Below are 16,515 nucleotides of genomic sequence, written 5' to 3' on the forward strand. Positions count from 1 at the left end.
GGTGAATCCATGTGGGGTCGTGAGGTGCACGAGGAGCTGGCAAGTATGCGTTTAGGGCATCAAGGAGGGAGCTCAGAGGCGGGGGCATGGCTGCGATGGCTGGTAAAGGAAAAAGGGCCCAGCTCCTGACCAGCTCCTGTCCTTCATCATCTCCTGGCCCCTCTCCTCCACCCCTGGCATTTCTCATGTTCTGGGACAGGGTCTAAATCGGGCACTTGGATGAGGCAGTCCCTGGGAGCTGCCAGTCTTCCAGGTCCAGCGTGGTCACAGGGCTTGCTGGCTCCACGTCTCCTCCTTTCGGTTTGGCCCTCGCTTGCCCGAATCCCTACCGGTGTCTGATGCCAGTGTGTCGCTGCCTGCTGAGATCCTTTTCCCTTGTGCTGGTTCCAGGCACTATTTGCAGCTACCGAGGTGGGTCTGCATGTGTGTGTGTGTCTACACGTCCTCCTTGGACATTTGACTAATCATTTATTGGCCCCGAGTGAGGCACAGTTTCCACAACCCTTTCCAACCCTGGACTTAGTGGTTGGAGAAAGTTCCTGAGTACAATTTATTAAACACGTATGAGTCTCCCCATTCGTCAGGGCCCCCAGCACATGCTGCTGCTCCTTTGGGCCGTCTTCTCTCAGGACCTTGCCCTTGTGTCCCCTGCGCCCCTCCCCGCCACCTGTCCCTGGACCCCTAAGCTCCAGAGACTGTGTCTGGCATATCCCAGTCATGAGCAGTTAGTCTGTTGCCTTCCAGAGCCCAGGCTTTGGAGTCAGCCAGACCCAGGTTCAGATTCTGACTCTCTTGCTTATGAGCTGATGACCTTGACCTACTTAATTTCTCTGAGACTCAGTTTCCTGACCTGAAAAGGGGGATAATAATGTCTTCTTCTCAGATCATGGTGAGGGTTGGTGGGCTCATGCCAACGAAGCACCTGGCACAGGTCTAAGTTCCTGCTCTCCACTCTCCTCTCCTCATAGTGGTTGGCACAGAGCCGGGCTTGTGGTCGGCACCCAAAAAAGTAGCAGTGACTGATTCATGATTATGGAGCCTGCAATTATTGGGCTGAAGTCCCTAAACAGGGAAACAGCTCTAAGCAAACCCATTAATTAGGGGCCTGTTTGCAGTTCTTTTGTGCTGGCTTGTCATGTGTTAGCTCAAGGAGGGCCCCAGACCCCCCCACCCCCAGAGGTCATTCTGGGAAAATAATGACCAGGGGGCGGCTCCAGCCTGAGGTGTGCAATTCCCACCTATTTGTGACCTTCACGCCCATCCTCCCCTCCCACCCCCAGAGCTGGTGCAATAAACAAGTTACCAGGTGACAAACGCAGCCCTGTAAAGAGGGCCACTGGCCTGAGGAGGCATTAAGCCTGAGCTAATGACCTTTGCCGGGGAGGCCGGGGAGCAGGGGGGATGGTGAACCTTTAGGCCAGCAGCTACTTTTTGAGAAAAAGGAAGACGATTTTCTTTTTCAAAAAGGAAGAAGAAATGCCAAAATAAAGCATGACAGAAATCATGTTATAATATAACCTACATGTTCACATGTATCAGATTAATAAGTCCAAACCCCAAGTGCAATATAACTTATTTCACAATAATTTCAGGCCTAATAAAAATAGTTGTTGTGCACTGCAGGCAAGCAGGTGGTAAGATAAGCTAATGAGATATAAGCTTAAAGCGGCACGATGGATGTCTGTCCTGCGGCGGCAGTCCCCATCCCACTCCCCTGGGATGGTGCTATGGGGCAGCTCTGTGGGGCACCGTGGTTCTCTGAATTGGGTGGGGCCCTGGTGACAGAAACTCAGAGATGATCTCATCCCACTAGGAAACTAAGACCCATTCACTAGCCACAGACCCGTAAAAATAGGTGCGGCCAGCCTCTTTCAAAGGCTGTGCTCCTGGCTGCTGTGCATCTATGCCGTGTGGGTTCTGGCCTCCTACACAGAGTGGGTGTTGAGCAAATACTCTCGAGCCAGCTGTCAGGCACAGTCAGCGTGCTTCGATTCCCTTCTTGGATGACTGCTGCTTTCCCTCTTCAGTGGTGAATACCATGAACAAGGGAACTATGTCTGCCTTTCCCCTTCCTGCATCCTCAGAATATAACAAAAGTTCCATAAATTCATGTTGAAATGCACTGAAGAAAATCTCCTCTAAGAAGTGCCCGGCTTCCCACACAGACGGAGTGAGGCCCATTTTCCTGGGCTGCTTTCCTCTATTTCAGAACATTTTATGTTAGAGTTATGTTTGTTTCTTTGTCCTGGTCCAACACAGGCTCTGAGCATCTCATTAATATCCCAAGTACCCAGCACAGCGACTGGCACAAAGAAGGCAATGACCAGAACTCTGTGGCCTCACCGAGACTGCCTCCCCGCAACCGCAGGCCCAGCGCTCTTGGAAGCTCTGTTTCCTGATGAGTGTTTTCCTGTTTTACCAATCTTTGTCTGTCTCTAGAAGCCCATGTTCTCTTCTCCCGGTATCAGGGCACATCTGGTTGTTGGTACATGTTGCTTAGTTAGAAACTCTTAAAACAGCATGAAATTGTTAGCACGTTGCTCCTGCCTGCCAAGCTGTTCTCGAGACTCAGGCTTTGGTGGATTTGGTTTTCTGTTTGTTTTCTGTTTTCATGCAGTTTAGAAAATTGGTCTGTGACAACCTTGGGGGAAATAAGCCTGCCTTGAGCTCTGCCAAGGAGAGGGCAAGTCTGAGACGAGGGCTGGGGAGGTGGGGGAGGGAGTCGGCTCAGAGAAGCTCGGAGAATCCTGGCTTGCGTTTTCTTGCGTTTGGATTGGAAGCTCAGGGCTAATTTGATGTTCTGGGAGAAGGGTGCCCAAAGGACGTAGAGGGAGGCTGGGAGAGCCTTCTTTCTGTGTGGGTCCTCAGCACGGACCAGTATGGTACCTTTGGGTTCCAGGGGATGTAGACACTCTCTCTCTCTCCATAAATGTCCCAGGGGCGGGGGCGGTGAGGGTGCTGCCCTTACCTCTTATATTTGATTTCTCTGCTATCTTTGGATGTGGGCAGCACCAGAACTCAGCTCTCCCACATGGCCCCAATATGCCATCCCCCTCCCCACTCAGTAGCTCTTGTCTCTTGGCAATATTTCCTCTTTCTGGAAATAATCTCATCTGGGGAAAAGTCTGGGCTGGTCTATTTCATCTTGGGTGGTAGTTGTTATCCTTGCTGAGTGTGTAGACCCACTCAACGCTGCTCCTGGATGGTCAGACAGGCACAAGGAAAGGCAGGCGGGAAAGGTTCTAGTACCCCAGGTAGGACTCAGTTTGATTACTGGCAATGGAGCTGTGGCTAAAAAACTCTTCTTTTGTCAAAATGCTAATAGCAGCATCCCTTCACCCCCCCCTCCCCAAGCACTATGCCTTGTCTTTGGTGTTCTCTACTCCATCTTTCACTGCTATTTTAAAATCTTTCCTTTTCCACAAGAGCGTGGCCACCATTTCAGCCTCTAACTTCTCCTCAGAGAATAGTTCTGGGCTGTGCAGCTGGGTTCCAGGTCTTTGCGAATAAGTCTGAGATTTCTACTCCGGCACCAGCATCCTGAACAAATCTCAGAGTACAGCCTTAAGGGCTGTTCTGCCTCCTTATTGCGCTGGGGTGCGGAGGGGCATGGTACCCTGCTATGGGCTGAATGTTTGTGTCTTCCCAGAATACATATATTGAAACCTAATCCCCAGCGTGATGGTATTAGGAGGTGGGGCCTTTGGGAGGTGATTAGGGCATGGGGGTAGACTCATCTTGAATGGGATCTGTGCCTGATAAAAGAGATTTCAGAGAGCTTTCTTCCCCTTCTGCCACTTAAGGACATAGCAAAAAGATGGCCGACTATAAACCAGGAAGCTGGCCCTCACCAGCTACCAAATCTGCCAGAGCTTTGATATCAGAATCCCAGCCTCCAGAACTGTGAGAAAGAAATGCTTATTTTCAAGCCATACAGTCTGTGGCATTTTGTTATAGCAGCCTCAATGGACTAAGACACACCCCTAAAACCTAAGCTCTCTAAGGGAGCCCTTGCTTGTTTGGTATCTACCATGTGCCAGACACTGAATATGTGGCTCAGATATAATGACTTGCCCAAGCCATACAGGCCATTACGTGACATAGTGACAAAACGACATCTAAATGCATGTCTGTCTGAGAAAGATAAATAATTAAATAAATAAATAAATATTAAATCAATACATGTCTCTCTGATGTCAAAGCCCTTCCTCATTCCTCTGCACTAGGGGTTCATGAGCTCAGGAAGAACAGTTCTGTGTGTCACCCTGCCCCAGCCTCGTACCTCCGGTCTTGTTTTCTCAGCCTTCCATTTCCCAGCTCAAAGCCTGCAGAAATGCCCTTGCTAATTAGGTCTGAATCAAGGCAAAATTCCTTTTGTCACCACCCCTGAGTTTTAGTTAAATATGTTAAAATGGGTCTTTCATTTAAAAAAGGTGGAAGAAGGGGGAGAAGCACAAAAAGAAACCATTGAAAGAGTTTATACATTTCGAATTCTGAATGTTTGGTAAGGCTTAAAGGCATGCAGTGGGTGCCATACTTCAACTCAGCCACATCCTGGGGATCCCCCAATGTGGCTTCTTAGCAGGCTGTCGGACATCGCTCCTCTGTCCCCCATCTCTGCCTCCTCCTTATCTGGAAAGGATTTGAAGCAAGTGTCCCTGTCACATGACTGGGGTCCTGGAGCTGAGAACGATGGATGAGTTCCTGGAGCCTGTGAATTTCTAGAAATTAAATGAAAAAGTGTGATTGGATGGTCGTAGGTGCTTTTTTTCTGGCGAGCCGGTTCACAGATTTAATCAGATTCATAGAAAAGTTGATGATGAAATGATCTAAGTAGCCCTGGAAGTCAGCATGGAACTTCCATGTGAGCAATTTATTTCAGAACTAAGTGCTTCGACAAGTTTTGCTTCCTCAGAAGGAACTGGTAGGTTTTCTCTTCCTGTAATCAATTATCTATACATGACACTATGAAAGCATTTCTAACTTATTCCATTTTCATTTTACTGCAATTATTTCTACCTGGATCAACTCAACTTTGTGTAAATACTATGGGAAGAATGGATTCACTAACCAATTTCTTTTTTTTTTCTTTCCCACTATAGAACATTCTTATCAATTATTGTTTCTGCCATAGAAAGTTTTCTATGGTGGCTATGATGCAGAGTGAACACAAAGTGACAGAGAGAGGGAGAAGAGAGACAAAGCCTGAAGGGTATTTTTACTGAGAGTGAGGTCAAATGTCCTTGAGGGGAAAAGGTCCGTGGGTCAAGTGATGGGGTCAAATATCCTGTTTCAGAGTCTCTGCCAGGAGAAGGTCTTGGGGCAGGAGGAAGCAAGCACCTTATAGAATGAAAGGAATTTGCCACCCCCTCCCCACCATGGGCTATTGTGCCTTCACCAGGATGGACAGAGTTGATAGGAAAATGTAGCTATCAGTGAGTTGGAAAGACCCCTGCAAGCAGTCTCCCTCTTCTCATCAGCCTGATGAGGTCCAAGTGTGACTCATCATGAAGCCATCCTTGTCTGTCAGAGCCTATAGGTTTCCCTCCATCACTGAGTGACTTAGAGCACTTATTCTTACTGCAGTGCCAGGGTGGGTCCTGGCTCTGATAGCAGGAATGCTTGGAGCAGTTCTCTAGCTTTAGAAATATCTGTGCCACTTAACCTCATGGGCCCCATTTATTTATTTGAATAACTACTAGAGAATCAGGTTGGGTAAAAAAAAAAAGAGGTGGTGTGGTGTAGTAGAAAGCATATGGGATTTGGAGTCAGTGAACCCTTGTTCAAATCCAAAAGTCATGCAACCTTAGCTAAGGGACACATTTAAACACTGTTCTTCCTCCTTTTTCCCCCAAAGGCAGGATACAACCAAGGATGTTAACTGGGTCCCAGGGATAGGGGCATTTCCCATCACTGCTTCCTATGTGGCAAGACAGGCCTTATGGAAAGGATGCAGGCCTGTTTTGTCCTGATCTAGGCATGAAGTCTATTTATACTAGGCTTGGATTTGGTTGACCCCACCTCACCAAGATACGAGTGTTGGGCCAGAGACACATCTAGCATGAAGTTTTCCTATGGCCAGCATGGTTAGGTTTTAGGAAACATCTTTACAAGACAGGTGATAGTCAACCTTTGCTTTTTCCTCTATCTTGCTAAGGCAGATGTGATGGCTGGAACTCTAGTAGCCATAGAACATGAAAAAAGAGGGACATACCATAGCATGGCAGAGTGATGGGCTGGATCCAAAGCACTGAGGAAATGTCAAATAGCCTTGGATTATCAGCGTCTAGCCTTCTTTTAAGCAAACCGTCTTGTTTTAATCACTGTTGTATTGGACTTTTCTGTCACATAGGACCTAACTCTAACTAATCCAGTGGTCACACATTTGGTTTCTGGAATCAGATTACCTGGCTTGAAATTCCACCTCCATCGTTTTATAGACTCCAATGTGGATACATCTCTTAACCCCTATAAGCTTCCAGTTTCCTTGACTGTGAAATGGTGGTCATTATTGTACTGATCTCACAGATTTGCTACATGTGTTAACATAATGTCTATAAACTGCATGGTATGTGTTCAGTACTCAAATGTTTCTGTTATGTTGTTGTTATTACTATTAATATCATCATTATCATGACCCTGGGGCATCTATAACCCTTGGAAAACTTCCCGAGGGTGGCTATGGGAGGCTACGAGTCATGTGTTCAGGATCCTGGGGCTTGTATCTCTGGATCTCTATCCATAAGAGAAACAACTCATAAATTCAGGGAAGTCTACTTACCCTCTATAAGCCTCCCTTTCCACATCTAAAACGGGGCTAATAATACTTTGCAGGCTTGTTGGGAAGATTAAATGAGAAAATATGTGCAAAGCAGCCAGTCCAATGCACAGAGCACGCATGCCACAGACATTACTTCCCATCTCTTTGTCCTGTTGAAACTTGCTTTCACATTGTAGAGATAAACATGGGGGCCTCCTTGTCTCACCTCCCCTGCTCTACTCCTAGCCTGGGTAAAGTGTAATTTGACATTGGGAAAATGCACAAGGTTGAACAGCAGTGTTGGGGGCCTTGGTGAGAGCAGGCGCGGGAGTGAGAACTCTTGAAGAGGCACTACTGTTTAATTTTTTTTGAGGTCCAGCTCTGCAATTTACCAGGTGAGAGGCCACAGGCAGAACAGTAATCTCTGTGAAGACAATAATACTCATCTTAAAGAGCTGTTTATGAGGCTTTAACTAAATGAGATAATTCATATACAGTTGTGTGTGGCGCATAGTGTAGGCAGCTTTCCTTGACCCCCACCTTCATTCATCCCAACAAATTCTTGCCTCCTAATGGGTTGACTGCACCTGCATGTGCCCTTGGAGGTCCCTGAATAGCACCTGCAGGTGCCTGAGGTATAAGCCCTGTAGGACTGGATGGCTTCATGTTGGGTGAGTACTAGCTGGTGTAGAAAGGATTATGTAAGGTCTGACAACTGTGTTCACGAACTCATCCTAGAAAAAGGGCTCCATACCTCATTGCTGAATATCACTACAGTCACCTTTGAAGTACTCCCCTTGGGAAGCTATGCACCGAGGCCAGCACCTAGTCCACCCTTCAAAGCAATTTTGGAACTCTTTTTCTGGAATGGCCATCAGAGCTGCCTTTTATCCTTGATGTCCTGGATGTCATCAAAATGTCTTCTTTTCAATATTTTCTTTATCTTTGAGTAAAGAAAGAAGACATTGGGGGCCAGATCAGGTGAGCAGGGAGGGTGTTCCAATACAGTTATTTGTTCACTGGCTAAAAAACTCTCTCACAGACAGTGCCGTGTGAACTGTGCATTGTCATGATACAAGAGCCGTGAATTGGCAAAAAGTTCAGGTCGTCTAACTTTTTCATGCAGCCTTTTCAGCATTTCCAAATAGTAAACTTGGTTAACTGTTTGTCCAGTTGATACACATTCATAATGAATCACTCCTCTGATATCAAAAAAGGGTAGCCACATCGTTGCAACAAGCACCAAGGCTTAAAGGACAGTGGTGGAGACAGGGTCTGGGAGTCCAGCCCCAGCAGCCCTTCCCTTCAAGCCTCTTCCCTCCTTCAACATCTGGATGCTTCGCACTGGGCACGATCCTGTAGAACAGCACAGGCGGTGGAACCAAGGAAGGCTCTCTAGTTTCTCCACCACTGTCCTTTAAGCAAACATAAAATCCTTTTGGGTTTGATCTCCTTCCTTTTAAAAAATATTTAGTTGAAAAAGAAATTTAAATTACAGAAAGGCAGAGAAAAATAATCCAACATCATCTCACTGCTAAGTTTAAGTGAGTGCTAACATTTTGCTTTGGACATTTGATAGGCGTTGTTTTTCAATAAAAGAATAAGTTATTGGTAATGCTAAAATCTTTACAAACTGCTTTCCAATCCTGTTTGGCATCCATCTCTGTCATAAAATTGATGTGCATCCCTTCAGTCCATAATTTTTACACTCACTCTGTAAATATGGAGATTTTATATTTCTTCCACTCTCCCTCCCACTTTGGAAATTACACTTTGTATTTCTATTCTTCTTGTAGTTTCCCTAACATTTTAGACATCTCTACTTACTTACTTGGAACAAATTTTAAATTAATTGATATCCATACTTACTTTAAACAAATTCTGAATTAATATCTCTATTCTTTTCTTAAATAGGATATAGAATTTAAAATACTTTAACTTTGCTCCCATCTCCTGTCTTACTATGGACTTGTATTTAGTTGTACTATGTTTTAACTCACCATTTGTCATTATTATTTTGGAATCTATACCTCTCTGGATATATATTATAGCATATATATATATATATATATATATATATATATATATATATATATCATACAATTGCTTTTTACAATCCCATCTCTTTTTTCATTTTTTTCTGAAGCGATACTTTAGTAGTAAACTCAGTCTTTTTCTGAAAACCCTTTTTCTTTGTCCCCCATCTCAGATGTGGGTCAGCTGCATATAGAACTGCAGATGGACATTTTTCCCCCTTAGCACTTTTGAAATATTATTCCCTCATCTTCTGGCAACTATTATTGCCAATAAGAAGGGTGATGTCAATCTCTTAGACATTTCTTTGAAGATAATCTTCCTCTACTCTCTAGTATCTTAAAAGTATTATCTTTTCTCTTGATGTTTTGTGGTTTCACAATCATGTATCTAAATGTGTATTTGTTTTTACTTATTCTATGTGCTCATAACCTTTTTTCAAACCTGGAAAATCCTTAGCCACTGTTTCTTCAAATTTAACTCTCGCCCTATTGTTTATTGTTTCTCTTTCTGCAGCACCTATTGACAGATGCAGGAATATGAAAACATAGTCTCCATGTTTCCCAATTTCTTTTTCATATATACTTTTTTCATATTTTAAAAATGTCTGTATTGTCTTTGTGTGGTGTTTAGGATGATTTCCTCAGATCTGTTTGTCAAGTCACCAGTTCTCTCCACAGCCCTGTCAATGGACTGTATTGAACCAGCCTATTGAGTTTTTTTTTCTTTTTTAAATTTGGAAGATTATGTTTTTCATTTTTAGAACTTCATTTTAGTTCTTCTTTAAACTAACTCTTCTTTTCTCATAATATTTTGTGCTTGCTAAATAGATTATGTTCTTCTAGTTTTAGAACATTTTAGACAAACTCATTTAAAATTCCGTTTTAGAATGCTCAATGATTGGTAATTCCTTGGGAATGGTTTCTCTCACTTGTAACATTTGCATCTCCTCATGTGCTTTGTAAATTTTGTCTCACCCTTGGCAGGAATTATCTTCTGCAGAGTTTGATATATTTTTTAGGACTTGGAGACGTCTTTCTGGTATAATTTCTTCACTAAAAGATTTTCTTTTCTAGATCAGTTTTACCTTATTTTATGGGCTTTGGGCTTCTGCTGCTGGTAAGAAGTGTGAGGACTTGGGTTTTATATTAACATGTACAGACTAAGTGCTCCGATTTCTTTCATTAACTCTTTTTTTTTTCTACCCACACCCTGAGGTGGCCAGCCAGTTTCTCTGCCATAACCTTGAGTAGTCGGAGTTTTTGTGATGGGATCAGCCTTTCTAAAATACTTTCTGCCTAGTTCCAGCTCCTTGTGATGAATAGAAATGGTGGCCTTGACTTTTGCCTCTAGGCGATATTCAAGGCCCCCTAAGGCAGTGCCTCTCACACTTCAAAGTGCATATGAATCATGTTGGGGAGCTTGGTAAAATGAAGATTCTGATTTGGTAGGTCTGGGGTGAGGCTGAGATTCTGTCTTTCTAACAAACTCCCAGGAGGTCCTGATGGTGTTGATTCAGGAACTGTGTTTGGAGTATCAGCCTTCTAGCAGTATGTCTCTGGTCAGTTACTCCTGTGGACCCATTGGCTTCATAGCTCACTCTCTGTTCTACACTCTCTTTTTCTTTCTGATAACTGGAAAGTTCTTCAACCTTAGACTGTGAATCCTAGGGTCTTTCCTATTCCAGTAAAACTCCAGTTAACCACTGTTTCAATTAGAACAAAGTATGGCTGTGAGTCACATAAAAACCCAAAATTATGGAGGCTTAAACTAGGTGAATATTTATCTCTCACTCATATAAAAGGGTCCAGAGTTAGGGAGTCTAGACTATACGGTGGGTTCATAATTATCGGGGGCCTAGGCTCCTTGCATTTTGCTGTGTTGTCATCCTTGGTGTGCCACCTCATGGCTTAAGATGGTGGTAACAGCTATAGCCCTTGTATCACATTCTGACTAGCAGAAAGAAGAGCTAGATTAAGAAAGGCAAGCCGTTAAGGCTACTTGCTAGAAGGTATAAATGCCAGCTCCACTTACATCTCACTGGCTGGAACTTAATCACATGTTTACTTCTAGTTGCAAAGGTAGCTGGGAAATGTAGTATTTATTCTGGATGACTAGATGCCTGCTACAAACTGAGCTTCTATTGATAAGGAAGAGAGGAATTGATAAGCAATGGTCTCTGCCAAAATCAGAATGCAGTTTTCTAGAATTTTAAGCCTTGGACCTAGAAGATGGTGGGGTGGTGGTGATGGGAGCAAACACATTTTTGTTTGCAAAGTGGCGGACTTGGAGCTCCAATAAGCAATGAATACAAACTTTTTACAAAGACAAATACTCCAAAAGGAAATTATGCCTTCTGATAAGCCTATTCTTTGTATAAAAGGAAAGCAGGATTTTGATTAGCTATGATGTCTATAAATGCCAGGATTTTCCCTCAAAGTCTTTAAAAATCTGCCAGAAATAACCAGGTGACAAACAGAAAAGAAAGAAATGGAGAGGACTTGAGAAGCCAGGGCAGTGGAGCCGGGCCTGGGTGGGGGGTTGGAGGCAGGAGCAGACGTTTTGTGGGATGAGAGCGAAACCAGCCTGGGAGGGGAGAGAAACAGCAACCCCACAGGTTAGCAGCAGAGTGGCTGCAGACCCAGACATTTCTCCTGAGCCTGAGTGCCTGCTTCGATGGGGGAGGGGAGAAAGGAGGGGGAGCAAGAGAGACCCGACCGCCACTGTGTCAGACTTCAGGACCTCTAAGGTCTCAGTACCAGGCTGAAAGGGAGCTGAGCAGTGCAAGTCAGAAGCCTCCGGGCTGTGGGGAGAGGGAGATTTTGGCATATAAATATCTATCAATACATCAGCTTCTATGGTTAGGACCCAACACAAAGACTGTGGCCTGTTATGATTATCCCCAGTCGCCAAGTAAATGCTGTACTTTGTAACAGCATATAATGCACATTAGCTTATCAGCAACTCAGAGAAGTCCTGACATAAAAACAAAAAAGCAACTGGTTTTGCTCTAGAGCTCTTTAGTTTTTTTTTTTTCCCTTTTCTTTTAAACTACAGAACCCCCTTTTCATGGAAGGCCAATTAACTGCCTTTTGCCCTAGTGTTCCTCATAGCACCCTCTAGAAAATCATGCCACAGTTAAGGAAACCAATTGCCAGAGAGAAGCGCTACTGCTTTTCATACTAAATTCAGACAGTTACCCTCTGAGGATACTTAATAATGAAAACACTATATGAGGTAATGATGACAAATGTCTTTAACAGCCTTGTTACCCCGAAGGTAATGATGGTTTTCATGGAACTGTTTCTTGTAATGACATTAAAAAAAAAAGGCCAGTGGCATCACACCAAAAGCAGTTCAGCAAAAGCAATTCTGCCAGGGCCGACGTGATATACTCAAGGTATCCGTGATTCAGGGACTCTGGCAGGATCCAGGGATGGATGTTAGACACTCGGGAAGAGTGGATGAACTGCTGATCCTTCAAGCAATCCTCTCTGAACAGTGTTATTTCTCAGCAAGGCCTTTACGTAAATATTTAGTGCTAGGGCGTTCAAACTGTCCTTCCTAGCTGGATCTGAAGGGCAGCACTCTTGCTGCCCTCTGTCTATCCACATGTCTGAACTGACTCTTGAGCTGGGGTGAGGTTAGCATCCTCTTGGGAAGCTGAGCCCTCCCATCACTGTCCACCAGCAAGACCGGGCCTCGCTCCTGAAGTTGCCTTGAGCTTGTTCCAGCCTGTAAATGAACGAGAAAACTGAGCCCTCAAACCTACCTCATTGAACATGGCCGAAGTAGTGCCCATGGCTAAGAACCTTATTAAGATTGGTATAACCAGACTCTTGCCACAGCCAAATAAAATCTTGGCAAAGCACCAGAGAATGCCTGGCTTTGGGCATCGCTACTGTCAGGACCCTGTCCAAGACAAACTCCCCTTTAGTGCCAAGGTAACTAAATGAAGTCACTTGTACTGGTTTGTTATGTATAAATCGCTTAAAATGTAGAACGCCTCTCGGAGATAGCACTGATTTTAGGACAGTTGATCTGTGAGCTTTCTGTCTGGAGGTAATTGGCTGGCATGGCAAATGTATTTTCAGGTCAGCTGTAATTAGAGATAACAAAACATCGTCTCTGTAACCAAGAATGCCTGTCTATTTGCTCTGCCTGGGGTCGGGGAGGCTGGGATTGGCATCCAGGACATCTAAAAGATCGTTAGGAAGCATGCTAAAAATAAATGATTCCAGAACACTTTCCTCTTGGGTCCTTGTCTGGACACTTTTTATAGTCAGAGGGTAAGTCTCACTGACATGGCTGGTGGATGCCATCTTTCAGAGCTGTCCTAGATGGGCATCAACAGCCCGAGGTCTGAGCAGAGGCCTAGGCCAGGGGTCACTCCAGGTCAGCAACAGTTACACATACCGTATTTCCCCATGTATAAGATGCACCTTAATTTTGAGGTCTGAAATTTGAGAAAAAATGTATTACCTAAAGTTATTGAACTCAAGTTTTATTAACTTCTTTTTCATGAGCAATTCTTTTTGCCTCATGCTGAACCATCTTTGTGGACACAGGAATTCCAATTGCCCTTTGCTCTTCAATCCATATCTTCAATTCCCTCTCTAAATCTGGCCATTTTGTTGACTTGCCTCTCATGGCCTTCTTCTGCTGTGGCGTTTTCAGTAGGGTTTCTTCTTCCCATAGCCAGTCTCGGATTGTTTTCTCAGTTGGAGGAGGACCAAACTTACGTTCAGCAGCATGATTTCCATTCACTTTTGCAAACTGGGTCACTTTTAACTTGAATTCAGCACTGTACGAAAATCTTTTCTGAGCCATTTCTGGGCAGAACGTGGCAAAACGTAACCTACTGTAATATACCGGTAACAAGTGCGAAACAATGAGCGCAAAGACAAGAAGCGTGAAAAAGCGGGAAATGCAAGTAAAAAATCTACAACCACTGTATAAGACGCACCCAGTGTTTAGACCCCAAATTTTTTGAAAAAGGGTGCGTCTTATACATGGGGAAATATGGTAATCTAATATGCTCTAGGGACTGAGTGTAACGGTGATTGAGTGAGTATTTCAGTGGATGGAATAGCTGTGTCTGAAGTTTGCATACTCCCTAATGTGTAAGAATTTGATATTTGCTGAAATGTGCATTTGCTTTGCTGACACTGCAAACCTGGAGTGGGGGAAAGAGCCTCTTATTAATGGCCTCAAGCGTTTGCATTCCGTTTTCCGTCATGGAAGTGAAAAGAATCTCCTATGTATATGTGTACGTGAAAAATAGATCCTCCCCCAAAGCCAACTCCTGTTGCTGGTGAAAGAAATGAAGTTTAAGAAGAAAGACATTTTGGGTAAATTAGACTGAACTATCACACACACACACACACACACACACACACAGTGATTTAGTACATGATAAATGTGACATTGCCAATAAGAGAGAGAAAGGATAAATTATTCAATAAATGAGATTGAGATAAAATATTTAGGAAAAACATTGGCTCCCCTTTGTCCCCCACATATAAAAAAATCATCCTATTATAGATGAAATAAAGCACTAATGTCACAAAACAAAACAAAACAAAAAAAACCTTGACAATATCTGAAGAAAATATAAATGAATATTTTATTAATCTTAGAAGTAGCAAAGGAAGCCACAAAGGAGATATTTGTTATATTGGCATAAAAACCAAACTATTGAACCATTATAAAAGGATAAAAATAGATGCCATAAACAAAATTAAAAGACAATTGACAGCCTGGGAGAGAGTGCTTGTAACATATATAACAGACAAAGGGGTAATAACCACAAAATGGAGTTTCTGTAAAATAACAACTAAAAGACAAACAATCCAATAGAAATATAGGCACAGAATGGGAATAGACAATTTAAAGCAAAAATAAAAAGACCACAAACTTGACTAGTAAGTCAGAGAACTAAAAGTTACTAATGAGGTGTTTTTCTAATATCAGATTGATAAAAATTTGGGCAGGTTAAAAATATTCTGTTGGTGGGGTGGGGGAAATGTATGGTGGAGTGGAATGTAAACCCCATCCTTAGGACAGCAATGAGGCAATCATAACTTTCAATGCACAAATCATATAACCCAGATAAACACTTTTACGTTTGCCCAAACAGGCATGGGAAAGGATGTATTTTGCAATATTATATGAGGGAAAATTCAGAAACACCTGAAATGCCCCTTCATAGGCTTGTCTCTGATATGGAGCATGATGTAGAACTTAAAAGAATGAGGAACGGGCCGGCCAAGTGGCGCGTTGGTTAAGAGCTGGCTTGGGATGCCAGCTCTGAACAACAGGGCCCCGGTTTGGATCCCACATGGGCCAGTGACACTGCGCCCTCTACAGCTACGATGGTGAACAACAATTTGACCTGGAGCTGGGCTGCCATAAGTCGCCAGCAACGGCGTAGGCTGCAGCCCCTGCTGCAGTGGGCTGCCATGGGCTACCGTGTGTGGCCTACAGCCAGCGTGAGCAACCGGCAGCCAGTGTGAGCATCCGGCAGCCAGTGTGAGCTGCCAAGATCCGCTGTGAGCGGCTGTTCAGAGGCCGGCAAGTGATCTGCCTCGCCCGGGAAGAGCGCAATGATAATATCAACATGGGCCAGTGAAGCAACGTCCTCCACAACTAGACTGAAGAACAAAAGGACAGCAACTTGTTTGTTCCCCTTCCCCCGATTCCCTAGCGCTGTTCCCCTCCCTCAATTCTCCAATAAAATCTTAAATAATAATAATAATAATAACAGGATGAGGAATGTCCTGGCATAGAGAGGTCTGCCAGATATAAGACAAAGTACATGTGACCCCACCATATGCATGGCGTGATACCACATAATGCAGATCTGCAGGCACCTAGATGCGAAGACAGAGGTCTGTATGAAACAGGTCATGCTATTGTGTGTGTGTGCTCTCTGAGTAGGAAAGTGTGATGAGACGAGGCAGAGCAGTGAAGGGGAACTTCTACTTTTTCCTCTACATACGTGTATGTTGCTTTAACACACACACATACACACGGATGTGTTTATGTATTATTTGCATATTTAAAAAACAGAGAATCACGCACACACACACAGAATGAAATGTGGCATTTTGCAGTGGCTTGAATATCTGAAGTGAGTGATGATATCATTCTACTATACATGCACTCATTTGTTGATTTCCTAAATATTTTATGAGTGCCTACTCTGTGTCTGACACTGAAAGTAGAGAAAGACTACTGAAAGCTATCTGTAAAACTATTTCAGTGAGTACTCTGGTTAGTAATTGTATTAGTCAGCTTGGCTGCCATAACAAAAGACCACAGATGGGGTGACTTGAACAACAGAAATTTATTCTCGCAGCTCTGGAGGTTGGAAGTCTGAGATCTGGGAGTCGGCAGAGTTGGGTCCTAGAGCAAGCTCTTTTCCTGGCTTGCAGATGGCTGCCTTCTTGCTGTGTCCTCACATAGTGGAAGGAGGGAGGGAGAGAAGGGGGGAAGAATGGGGAGTGGGAAGAGAGAGAGAGAGAGAGAGAGAGAGAGAGAGAGAGAGAGAGAGAGAGAGAGAGAGATCTCTTTCTCTTCTTATAAGTGCACTAATTCCACCATGGGAGTCCTACCCTCATGATCTCGTGTAATCCTAATTATCTCCCAAAGGCCCCACTTCCAAATATTATCCCATTGGGGGTTAGGGCTTGGCTTCCGCATATGAATTTTGGGGGGAC

The 16,515-nt window shown here is 43.9% G+C and overlaps 1 long non-coding RNA gene across 1 annotated transcript in view; it reads left to right on the plus strand.

Moving 5' to 3' along the window:
• Positions 1-237: 237 nt before the first annotated feature.
• Positions 238-16,515, plus strand: part of LOC109385537 (uncharacterized) — a 70,097-nt gene continuing 53,819 nt past the window's right edge. Inside the window, exon 1 of the long non-coding RNA XR_002124643.1 lies at positions 238-411. This is a non-coding gene — a long non-coding RNA (uncharacterized LOC109385537). The remainder of the gene's footprint in view (positions 412-16,515) is intronic.

Source organism: Hipposideros armiger, unplaced genomic scaffold, assembly GCF_001890085.2.
Source record: "Hipposideros armiger isolate ML-2016 unplaced genomic scaffold, ASM189008v1 scaffold_118, whole genome shotgun sequence".
Classification (NCBI taxonomy): Eukaryota; Metazoa; Chordata; class Mammalia; order Chiroptera; family Hipposideridae; genus Hipposideros; species Hipposideros armiger.